Below are 12,561 nucleotides of genomic sequence, written 5' to 3'. Positions count from 1 at the left end.
GTGAGTGGTACAGAAAATGACGGATGTCATTGGTCTTAACGCTGTCAAAATAACAAATAAATAAATGCATTGGTGGTATACAGAACATAGCACCGGAAGTAAAACAAAATTGGAAAAACTGGTGGCAAGTTTTTATTGTGAAAAGAAAGAGTGCAGGAATTGACGGAAACTATCGTGGTCTGGTTCGGATGCGATGTCGTCTGGAAGACCACTCCACAAACGTATGGCGCGAGGAAGAGCAGATGAGTTGAAGGTGTGAGTTGGCCCATATAACCGCGTGAAACTTAAGGGATTATGCAACCGACGTGATGTGATGGAAGGAGCATCAAGGATAAGTGGGAATGGTCTGTTGCTGTATGCGTATCTGTGAAAAAAGGCATAAAAGGGCAATGTCGCGACGAGTACTAAGGGGTTCAAGTAAAAGATTGAGCTTAATTTGCGTTATGCTGTTATGGTTGTCATAATTGCGTGAAATGAAACGGGCGACCCTATTCTGAACCGCTTCAAGCATGTTAGTTAAATAATTTTGGTATGGAGACCAGATAAATGCGGCGAATTCAAGCTGTGGGTGAACGAAGGTCTGATAAGCTAGATGACTGACGTGAGTGGGACAGTTATGTAAATTTCGACGTAAATATCCTAAAGATTTTGAAGCTTTTGCGCATATGGTGGTAATATGGTGAGGCCAGGAGAGGTTGGGTGTGAAATGAATACCAAGGTACATATAAGATGATGCCTGCGACAGTTGGTAATTGTTAATGGTGTAGCAATATTTGGAAATGTTTTGCTTGCGTATGAAGGAGATTATTTTGCATTTTTCTATATTCAGCGACATAAGCCATTTTTACACCAGGTGTTAAAGCGGTAAAGGTCATTTTGCAGCGTTAAGTGGTCATCGGCACAGGTTATTCGACGATATATGATGCAATCGTCAGCGAAGATTCGCATGCAGGAAGAAATGTTTTCTGGCAAGTCGTTTATGTAGATTAAAAACAATAGGCGGCCGAAGACGCACCCCTCTGGTACGCCCGAAGTTACGTGAGAAAGGGAGGATTGGAAATTGTTAATTACCGTGAACTGCTGGCGAAGTGAAAGGAAGTTACGGAGCCAAGATAAGGCTAGCGAGTCTAATCGAAGGGCAGATAATTTAGAAATCAAACGGCAATGAGCGAAGCGACCAAAGGCTTTTGAAAAATCAAGAAAAATACAGTCAGTCTGGAGGTTATTGTTCATGTTGCAATGTAGTTCTGTACTTAATTCTAGTAGCTGGGTTTCGCAAGAGAAACCTTTCCTGAATCAGTGTTGGTTGTTAAAAAAGAAATTGTTAGATTCTAAGTGTCGGTAAACATGAGAAGCGATTATGTGTTCAGGTAGTTTGCAGCAGATGCAAGTTAAAGAAATTGGACGGTAGCTTTCGAGAGTATGTTTATCACCGGCTTTAAACACAGGCACTATTTTACCGATTTTCCAATCGGAGGGAAGTTGACCTGTCGTTAAAGATTGCCTGAAAAGGTGGTATAGAATGTTAGCAGAAACGGAGACAGTGTTATTTCTTAAGAATTTTAGAGTTAATATTGTCAATTCCGGCTGAAGTGGATAATTTAAGGTTTTTAATTGGAAGTGTTGCACCCTCTGCAGTTATTTCGATCGGTTCCATATATGGGAAGTCAAAATAGGGTACGTATGGAACGTCCAAATGGTCTTCCCGGGTGAAAACAGATGAAAAAAAAGTGTTCAATGCCGAGGTGCAATGACTGTCTGAAAGTGGAACATGATTGTCGTCTAGCAAATATATCTGTTGCGGATCGTGTTCGGGGGATACAAGTTTCCAAAACTTCTTAGAGTTAGATTTCAGAAGGGAAGGTAAATCACTAGAAAAATATTTTTGTTTAGCAGATTCTACTTGTGGAACAGTAAGTTATCATAAAATCTTTGTATGCCTTCCACGCGGAAGGCGTTCTATGTCGTTAGCTGTGCGGTATAAACGTTTCTTTTTGTTTCTAAGCTGCCGGAGGGATTTTGTAAACCAGGGGTGCTATGCAGGATGCGCCGAGTCTCTCGTTCACCCGAGTTTTACCCGAGTTTGCTCGACGGCAGTCAGTGAACGGAGATAGGGAGGAACACGCCGAAGGTGCCGCCAAAAAATATGTAGACAAAAAGCCGCGTATGACAACATGAACGCATCCTGCGCGGCACGCTGCTTCCACGTTTCAAGCGCAGAAGGCTGCACAACGAAACGCGCCAGCGCCGCGTATTGTTATCAACGGATTATCGCAACTTAGCGATACCGTGACTGTCCCGCTGTCTGTCTGCACACTTGCCGTGAGCCGCTTGCCACGCCTTTCCCGGGCGCGTCAAGGGCGTGCTTCCTCTTTCGGGCTCTATCTTTCTATCCTCCATCGAATGAGAATAGGGTATATGGGTCGCATTCTTGCACCTAGACTTTCGCTCAAACAAATATTTTAAAATACAACAAATAAAATGACAAACATTTTTATTTCTTTAAGTATCTGTTTTTCGTTTTCAACGCTAGAAATTTGTGATGACAAACGGAGATCGAGCAAATTATTAAATTTTGCACTTGCCGCGAATGGCGACAGTGAGGCGAAAGCTTAGAAACGGTACATTGAAGCGGGTGGCACGCACGAGGGCGTTCATACGGTGATAAGTCGCCTAGGCGCGCTGCAGCGCTATTCTCAATAAAGTCGGTCATGATCCATGAAGGGTCATGGCCACTCTTTCTCTATTAGGGGAATAGAAACGCAGCGCCACGGTACGACTCTTCATCGCGGGCGCTTCACTAGGCTATTAAGGCCCCCGCTTTACCAAACAAAAAGGACACAGCGGCTGTCGTTGCAAAATGGCGGTATGTTATTTTAGAGTGCGTAGTGACGCAGTTCAGTGAAAATGCACCAGATTATCTTTGTGCGCGAAGCCTCTGCGATACATTGCGAAAAGTGCGTGCTTCCCCAGTGACGCAATTCATCGCTGGTCGCTTGCCAAGTGAAGGTGCCTCTGAGTGCATGTACGCAGTATATGAGTGTGTTGTGCAGTCGAAGGTGCTTGCGGATTACCTCTGCTGGAGCCAGCAGCGATCGCAGATGGATATCGTAACGACACCGCAGCACTCGCATTTTGGCACGTGAGGGCTCTTGTGTGCAGTTATGAAATCAGATTTCGAACGGAGAGAGGTGTTGGAACTGTTGAGTGCGCAGTGCTTGTGATGAAGAAATGCCGTTGCACTGGGTCTAGAAGAGCGAGTGATTCTCGGACGCTGATCGTGTTTACGACGCTGTGGCTCCGTTTCATCACCGATGACAGAGCAGGCATCTCACACGACTGCTGCAATACGCACTCCTCAGCATCGTCGTCCCCCTCGGCGCATCGACGCCTTGCAAGCAGCTACAGTGACGTGCCGATAATTATTTACTGTGCGCTACGCGCCACAGTGCAGGCAATGAAACCGTGTTGTGCGGCCATCTCAGCCCGAGAAGATGTATGCATAAGCCAGCGACAGTCAACGCTTTGTTTTTAATAGTGGTGCTCATTACATCACCGATGACAGTGCGTTGTGCGTGTTTTATGTCGGCGGTCAAGATTGTTGATGCCTATCAGCTTGACACGCGTCGCTGTTGCCGGAAGATGATTTGGGCGTGACCCAACTAGTGGGTGCGCGCACAAAAGTTACATGCCTCGCGCGGGGCGTGACCTCTGGTTTTGATTGGCAGGCGAACTCGTGCTAAACTCGTACATCGCGAAACCCCCTCCGAGTTCAATTCGGGAACATGGCGGCGGCAGCAGCAGCCTGTTTCATTGCATCCAGCGGCAACAAGCGTCAGTATGACCGTCCGAACCTGTTCACCTACATGACCGACGGGGAGTTTCAGCGTCATTTTCGCCTGTCGAAGACATCAGTGCGCTGGCTGTGTGACGAGCTAGGCGAAGACTCTTGTCTGCGGAGACAGCGTGGCGGGCTTCATTCGCTCACCCTTGTAGAGCAAGTCATCTGTGCCCTCCGTTTCTACGGGACTGGGAGTTTTCAGGGTAGCGTCGGTGCCGAGCGTTACATTGGACGCCATCAAACTACTGTTAGCAACTGTGTCAGAGATGTGTCTGACGCGCTTATCGATGCGGCAGTGGGTAAAGGCCCAACCACACGTGATGAATCGTGCGCGCCTGGCTGCGCGTCACGCGTTTGCGAGGCCGTACGCGCCTGTCCTACGCGTCTAGAGAGGGCAGACGCGCAGGAAACGCGCGCGTCAAGGAGGTCTTGATCTTGGGCGTCATTTTGAGCGTACGCGACGGAAGTGGCAGCTTGTGCACCGACGTCACGTGGGCCGCATGTACACTTCCGGCGGTTCGGAAAGGTTGTTGAAGTTTCAGAATCGTGCGGAGACGCTGCAGAGGCTATGGAGGCGATCAACAACGAAGCGCTGATCACCTGCGTTGAGGCTCGACCTGCGCTTTGGTAGCAGGCGAAACACAAGCGCCACTAGAACAAGCACTTGACGAGGTGGTCGTGGGTCGTCATGCCCAACGCTGCCGAACAGGTGAGTGCTCGGAATTTTATACGGGCGTCACAGCGGAGCACTTTCAATCGCGATCGAGCCCGATCGGGGTCGGATTTTGTGATCACGATTGCCTGTACCGCGCAATCTGCGTAGAACCGATCGTGATCGAGAAATTTGATCGCGCTCGATCGCCATCGAAAGCCTAGCTGTGTGGCACTGGTATAAGCTGCCTCTCTCATCAGCCGACTCGCAGATGTCGAAAACGCGTTTCATCTGTGCAGATGACGTTATCACAGCGCTGCAGAATTGATGGAAGTCCCTGGGGAATAAATTTCGGCGCCTGGGAAGACGTTTCAGAAAGAAAAGAGCCGCGCCGGGCCAGTCGACGTTCACGACGACGTCATCTGGCTGCTGTTTTTCGACCAGATGATGTTTCTGCGCTACACAATGGAGTGTAGACCGTAAGTGATCTTGAAGTTTCCATCTCAGCCGGCGTGTTAAAAATGAAACACGGGATTTTAGTGCTTTCCGTTTACCACGTTGACCGGCGATGCCGTATGTTTGTATTATAGCTAGCAATGCACCGAACTTATGGGAATCGACTCAAAATTGTGCTTACACAAGCAAGTCGACGCACAGTATGCATTATATTCAGCTTTGTCTAATTGGCGATAAAATATTTGTGCTGCATCGCCGCTCCGATTATCGCATATCTTGTTAAATGTGATCCGTAAGGGGACATACAAGCAGTACAAGAATAGTTTTGTATATTTATTTATTTAGGTACCCACAAAGCCAGTTTGGCTTTGCAGTGGGGAGCAGAGAAAGCAGAAATACAGGTACAAAATAACAAGTAAAATAGCACTTAAAAACCTAACAATAAAGCATAAGACAGAAGTACAGAGAATATCACATACAAATTAGCAGGATGAATAAAAAGAAAAGGGCTTGCATGATGCACACACAAAAACAAAACATGCAAGTATTTTTTTTTTATTCTGTGCACTGATCCTAGAAGGCAGCGTGCAAGTCAATGGCCAGTATTTAACCGAGTATTTAATGTTGCTATATTCACGTGTACCTTGGGCACCTCAATGCACAGTTTTAATTTTGCATTTTGTTGCTTGCCAGCAGTGTGCAAATCGGTGCTTCATCGCAGACCATCAAATATTACCTAGCTTGCTTAGGGATTCATTCAGTGTCATCATGCTGTAGGAATAAATGCGCCATAGTACTGACATTGTCAGCTGTGTAATTGATAATTCTTTTTGTGTCTGCTCAGCAGTGTCCTTACCTAATTATCAGCCTGCGGTTATTCTGCAGATCCCAGGTGCTGTGGTTACTGGTTTAAGCGAAGCTTTCACGATGTTTGTGGAGAACGCTGTTCCTGCTTAGCAAAATTTCCAAGGAAGGACTAGATGATCCAGTTTAACACATTCGCACTGTGAAAAAAAATGATTGTTGAAATTTTACATGCCAAAACCACGATCTAGTTACATTATTTCAATTGGTATTTGCATTACGTCCAGTACTGGTCACTCGTGCAACACAGTAGCCAGTAGTCAGCTGGGATGACAATGGTTCAACGACTACATTAATATCAGTATGAGGCGAGCTATTTGGCAAGACAGTAGGAGCAGCGGTAGGAAAGTCCAGAGAAGAGGCAAAAAAAGCTTGGCTGGAAGAAACCTTCTGGAAGGGTTCGCTCGCTAAGGTCAGTTTTGCTGGGCCAAAACACTCTTTACAAGGCAGATGGCAAGAAGACAAACATTATTAGACGTAACTTCCTAAATACAAACAACAAATGCACTGACTACTACTTACACAGCTTCACACTGTGTTTAGACGTACATTCAGTTAAGAAAAACAGTTTAGAATGAGATGAAGTTTACAAACAAGTGAAAGGAAAACAAAGTTACAAGCCAAGAACGTTTCAAGTAGAAAAACTAGAACACGAGAGAGCCTTATGCTAAAGCCAGACCTAACATTACTACTACTCTATGTTTAGAAAGTGCAAGCATAGGTCTTTCAACATGAAATTTATTAAGTGGTTTTACTGAGTAAATGTAGTGGAATGCTTCCTGCTAATTATTTCAAAACTGAAACATTCCAAATATCATAAACTGTTATGAGTAGAAGTAATCACTAGGCTTTAGGCATGCAGATCTCGTAAGAACTGCTTAAATGCATCACAAGCAAAAACAGAAAAAGATACAAAAGCTACACTTACGCGCATGCAGAAACTGTTCATTCTGGTTGTGTAGGCAAGCCACTTTTGTCCCTACAAAACTGATTCAGAGCTTCAGTGTACTCTAATAAAATGGCACACTAAAACAAATGTGGACGGATTTGAGCCTTCATATATTTTTGCATCCAGACTGGCACATTATTTACACATTGATAGTATGTGCAAACCTTATTACGCTCACATGCAGGATGTCCGCCAACCTTCCACCAGTGCCCCCATCGAGTGAGGAGGGAAGTGCTGCAGACATCTTAACAAAAAATGTGCCAGTTTTCCGATCTGGCAACACTTGAAGTGCCATCACCGTCAAGTGAAGAGTTACAAGCGCCAGCATCGACTCTGTCTTCGGCGTCGCATGTGTCTGTGGAGTCTCGGGACATTTTGGAATCTCTTGAATCACCGATGTTTCAAGAAGTTCTGGTTCCTGAGGATTCTGAGGCACACCACAGCAGTCCGCAGTCAGAAGCATCGCTGGCTTCAGCAGGCAGTCGTAGGCTGGATACGTTAGGAAGCATTGCTTCTGTAGCAAAGTCAAGGGAGAGGAAAAGGAAAAAGAAAGATTAGAGTCAGTTAATATTGGAGGAATTAGGCAATGTTTCAAGTGCAATCAAAAGATGCAAACCACAGGACAACCTCGAACTTTTGTCATCTCTCTGCTCAAACACATTAGAGAGGTCAGTGAGGATACGCATCTCGACTTGAAAATTAAATTGATGCAAGTAGGAGAGTAAGTAATTCAAAGATTAATGTTTTTAATGTATACTTTTTGTAAAATAAAGCCAAGAGACAATGAAACAAAAGGAAATCATTGATGAATTTAATTACTTTATATCGAAATGGAAAAATAAGGAGGAAAATGAAAGTATATGAAAAGGTAGCTTTCCACAAATGGGAGACGAACCCACAACCTTTGAATTATGCTTGTATTGCTTTACCAGTAGAGCTGCAGCAATGGCTATCCCTCTGCAAACTTTCATGGGCCTGTATGTGCATGTACTAGATCTCACCCTGGTAGTGTTAGCCAGTGCTACTCGTGCAAGAACACTCCAAGAGCCTAATCTAGTACACATAAACATTCTATGAAATTGATGGTGGAATAGCCTCCAGCTCAACCAGTGGCAAGTTATATTTTGTCCACTTTCATTTCCCTTCTGCTTGTGATGTTGACATTACAAATAAAATGACAGTTATTTTCCTTTATGCTTTATATACGTTTCCTTGTCTGTTGTTGTCATGTCAAAGCCCCTCAGCTCTTCTTTTTTGTTCATTTTACATTGTGTTGTATCCATATTTTTGTGCGGTATTCAAGAATTTCATAAAGTTGATATCTGTGGGCCTGGTTGGCTGGCCATTGCTGCTGTAGAGATGTGGGAACATGTTTTAGCAACACACCTACGATAAAGAAGCACAGACGTGCAACTAAAGGTTTGTTGTTGCAAGACAGATGTTTATCGCTTTCATCTTTGTTTACTCATTCAGCCTGTCTTGCAGCAATGAACCTTTTTGAGTTCACCACCTGTGCATGTAGAGTTTGTGCATGCATCTAGAGATGCCTGTACATGCCTGTAAATAAAAAGAAATGTAATGAACCTTCAACCAGACCCCATTGAAAATTGCGGTTATATGCTGCAAGTTGTAAAGCCTGTCGGCGCGTTCTAGCAGCGCAAGCATTTTTCAAATTGTTTTATTATTATTAGAAGAGGCAGCAGAAAGGGAAAAGTCTTGCCACCACATAGCCAGGAGGCGAGGTTCACTGCCGACATAGACAACCTCTGCCTCTCCCACAACTATCATCCACAAGCCACATTCCTTGCATTTTTTTTCTTTGTGTTCCGTGGCTCAGTTCCAGAGTTGGTTTTGCATGTTCTGCATTGGATGTTTGGCCAAAGTCTTTGTACGTAATCAGTGACATTGAAGGCAGTGTGTAAATGAGACATTTATACGTATGACCCTTCTTCTCTGGCAGGAAGCAGGGCTACCTGACGGGTGCCGTGAACAGCATGTGAGCTTTAAAAAATTTCTTAAGCTGAAAAAAAATGTAAGAAATTTCTGCGGCTGTCATGCTGTTCTGCAGTTGTTTAATACTTTGCAGGCACGATCGCCACTATATGCCTTACACACCACTGCAGAGTCTAGCCGCCTCAATCCCCACACAGTAAGTCAAGGCAACGTCTTTTATGTTTTACCGGGATGCCAAGTAGCTTGAATGCAAGTTGAGAAAAAAATTGTACGCATGTCTCAATTGTTTGAATACTAATTATGATGACATGATTTTTCTTGACAATGATCTACATGGCTGTGGGGGCCCTTTTCGGGTGACATACGATCAAAATTCATTTGTGTAGGTTAGCTACCACCTTTGTTTAATACTACATGTGCAAGCATACCTCAGTGCATGTTTTACAGCTTGCCAAGGTCAAAAGCACTGAGGTAGTTTTTGTTCGATGCCAGTCGATGGCAGTTTTTTTTAGAGTTAGCCGTAACTGTTACACTGATGATGCAGTAAGTGGAAACTTTCAGTCTCTGTGATCATGCGATCATTTTTTTCTTGTATTTCTTTTCACGCGCACTGTCAGTACCATCATTACTATTTCTCGTTTTGTATCAGCATTTCGTGTTCCATTTTTTATTTGTTTATGAGTTAATAAATAATTAGTTGTGTATAATTCTGTATTCTGTGATTATTAATATATTATTATTATTATTATTATGTATTAGTATTTTTTATGCACGCTCATTGTCAGTCGTTTCCTTCTTTATTTTGTTTTGCTTCAATGTTTTGTGACTCCTTCCTGATTTGGCTTCCAAAAATAGGCGGGCAGTAATATGCAAATAAAATAAAATAAATGATACATTAAATGACAAAGAAACGGTGTTCTGTATTCCTCCAATCGCACATTATTGCTCTAGGGGCAACTGTCCTTTACCAACCTCAATGCTAGAGCAAGTCGTTCTCCAGGCTCCAGGGCTTTCTCGAATGTGGTGCTGCCGGGTGAGGTCCTCTGCTAAAAAGCTCAATAGCTTGTCCAAGAGCTACGGCGCCTTGCGAAAGAACTTGTTGAAAAATCCGTGGTCATCCTGACGTATCCATTGCATCTGTAAAAAATGGTGCATTATTGCCTGGCAGCAAGACCATGCCCTGCACACATACACGCGCAGGTATCAGGAGCTGTACACTTTTGACTGACACACACGTATAGCCACTAGCCATCATTAATTTTACCCCCTGCTTTGTTTATGTGCTTGAATACAAACAGTGGTTCGGAAAAACAGGAGAGCCAGTCAACGGTATATTAAAATCGTGCGGCCACTGCCAAGAAACTTCCGAAATTAGTCGCACAGAATTTTAACCTGCCCCCCAGGTCACAATTTAATTACATTACACTTCATATTCTACAGTCACACTTCTGAGAGACAGAAAATATAGGAAATCGTACCTGGTCCACAAGCTTCATATAAGACAACCAACACGTGTAAAAAGGTGTTCTTGAATCTATGTGCTATACTAATGGCACAAATATAACTAGCAGTCCTTAGCTTTTTGTACGGGTGTGCTAATACCGAAAAGTAGGTTTAGAATCGAATCAAATCAAGAAAAAATAATCTGGATATCAAATAAAATATCGAATAGCAGAAAATGTATTACAAAACTTAATCCTTACAAATTTTGTGCAAGAAAAGAGGGTGCTACACAAGCTCTGTGTAAACAGTATGGTCTACTGTTAATAATGAAGGAATTAAGCTCCAAATTAGTGTTACAGATTGTCTGTTAAATAGAATCAAGCGCTTCTCCTCTGAAGCTGAGCAGTTAATGACCCTATGTCGTACGGCATACACGGGTTAGACTGACGGCGGTTGAAACGTCGTGAAGTGTCGTCACCACGGGTGCGATCTTGTACGCGTTCCAAAGTCGAACGGAGGCGGTCCGTTCTTTACGTCTCGAAATAGGCGGTCCGTTCCGTTGCGTTCGTCCGATAGCAGACGACACGGAATGACTGACAGCAGATATCACGTCACAATTGACGTCATGGCATTTGTCACGGTTCAAATTGACCAATCGTGTGCGGCTCGGTCGAACGGACCGCCTCCGTTCTATTTTGGAACGCGTACAAGATCGCACCTCACGTATCCAATATACTATCTGTATGCTTCCGGCGGCTAATCAGCCCGATCTTCACCTGTGCTTTCGCGCTTTCCGAACTACACCCTGCTCTTGTCGTTCCCCCTGTTCGCGTACGTCACGTTATCGTTTCGATCGGTGCTGTCTACCTGGACGAACCTTGCACCGACGACGCGATGCTGTTCTGCGAATTGGGCGTTCGCGCGCTGCGAGTACGATCCCCCCGTTACTACTTTAACCCTTTCACTTGTGCGCGCACTTAAAAACGCTGATAAGTAATTGCTGTCCTAACGAAGATAAGTCCCCATGTCCAAACACTGGCTCCCAGTTCTACCACTGTAGATCATCGAAAGGAAAGAAGTTACCCACAGCCGTAAAGTCCTTCTTCTTTACGCAGTTGAAAGACTGGCCGGACCCACCAACGTCGCCGCAGTGGCTGCAGATGCTTTCTGCGCTCCCGCCGCCTTTGCAAGAGCAGCAGCAGCAAAAGCTTCTTTCTCATGTGGTACATTGCGGGGAGAAAACACTGATGCCGGCGAAGCAAGCGGCTAAGCAAGAGCTCGGCAGCAACGTCATGCGTGGTCGCGCGCAGATGTCAGCTGCAGTTGTGAGCAAGCAGACGCTATCGCGCGTGATGTTGATAATTGATCTAGCTTTTCTTGCCATAAGGATGTATAGATACGAACAGCGTGCATTTCTCAACTTAAAAACAATGTACTGGCTCTAACATTGATAAATTAAATAAAAATGGCTAGCCATAATGAAATTAAAGATAAGCTTTTCTCAAAGCCAAAGACGACCGTTTCCGCCATCGCTGGGCCGCTGGTCTGTCAGCCCTGTGCTACGCGCAGCGAAGCGCGCACGTGTGCGCGTATCGTGTGGCTGGATGCCCTTCCCTTCATCACCCGCGTACGCGCACGCAGACGCGTACGCTTACGTGTACGCGTAGCGAGACGCGTATCCCGGGCTGCGTGTGGTTGGGCCTTAAGCGGTGGCTAGCTTTCCAGAATACTGTGGCTGAGCGGGCATATATAAAAGAATGCTTCCTACTTCGTGGGAACATTACGAACGTAGTCGGGTGTGTCGACGCAACGTACGTAGAAATTAAGGCGCCTTCAATGTCAGCGTTACTGTGATCAACATTGAAGCAATGTTTAGACACGCCATATTGCCAAATTTGTGACTTCTGTGTAGCCGACTTAAATTTTGTGTTAGCGACATCTCACATGCGGCTGCTTATGATACTGACTTTTTCGCGGGTTGATGACTTTTTGCCGATTGTTCTACTTGTTTATCAGGGTGCCTTCCAAATGGCTCACTTTCTTGGGAAAGAGGTTAATTAAGTATAAATAGATAAATGGATATCACAAATTGTGTGAAGTAGCCTATGAAACCTAATCTCATAAAGAACGTGGGGTTCTTCATTGGTGAAGTTACTTAGTATGCACAATGCTGAATTTTGGTCATGCGTAATCTATCGGCCGCACTATGAAACAGCGAGGCATTGCACAATTTGTTGCACCGCGAGATGTGGATGTTGCGCCAAGCCGGTTGTGCCTATGAAAATGCATTGAGAATCTTAGTGTCTTGGCTTGCATGAAGAAAATACTTCAGAATGTTTCCTCTGTTCACTCTCGATGCAAGTGCCAGAGATTCAGTGTATCTCCTTTTTTTTTTGGGGGGGG

Source organism: Dermacentor andersoni, chromosome 4 (genome assembly GCF_023375885.2).
Source record: "Dermacentor andersoni chromosome 4, qqDerAnde1_hic_scaffold, whole genome shotgun sequence".
NCBI lineage: Eukaryota > Metazoa > Arthropoda > Arachnida > Ixodida > Ixodidae > Dermacentor > Dermacentor andersoni.
This window is presented reverse-complemented; position numbering follows the sequence as displayed.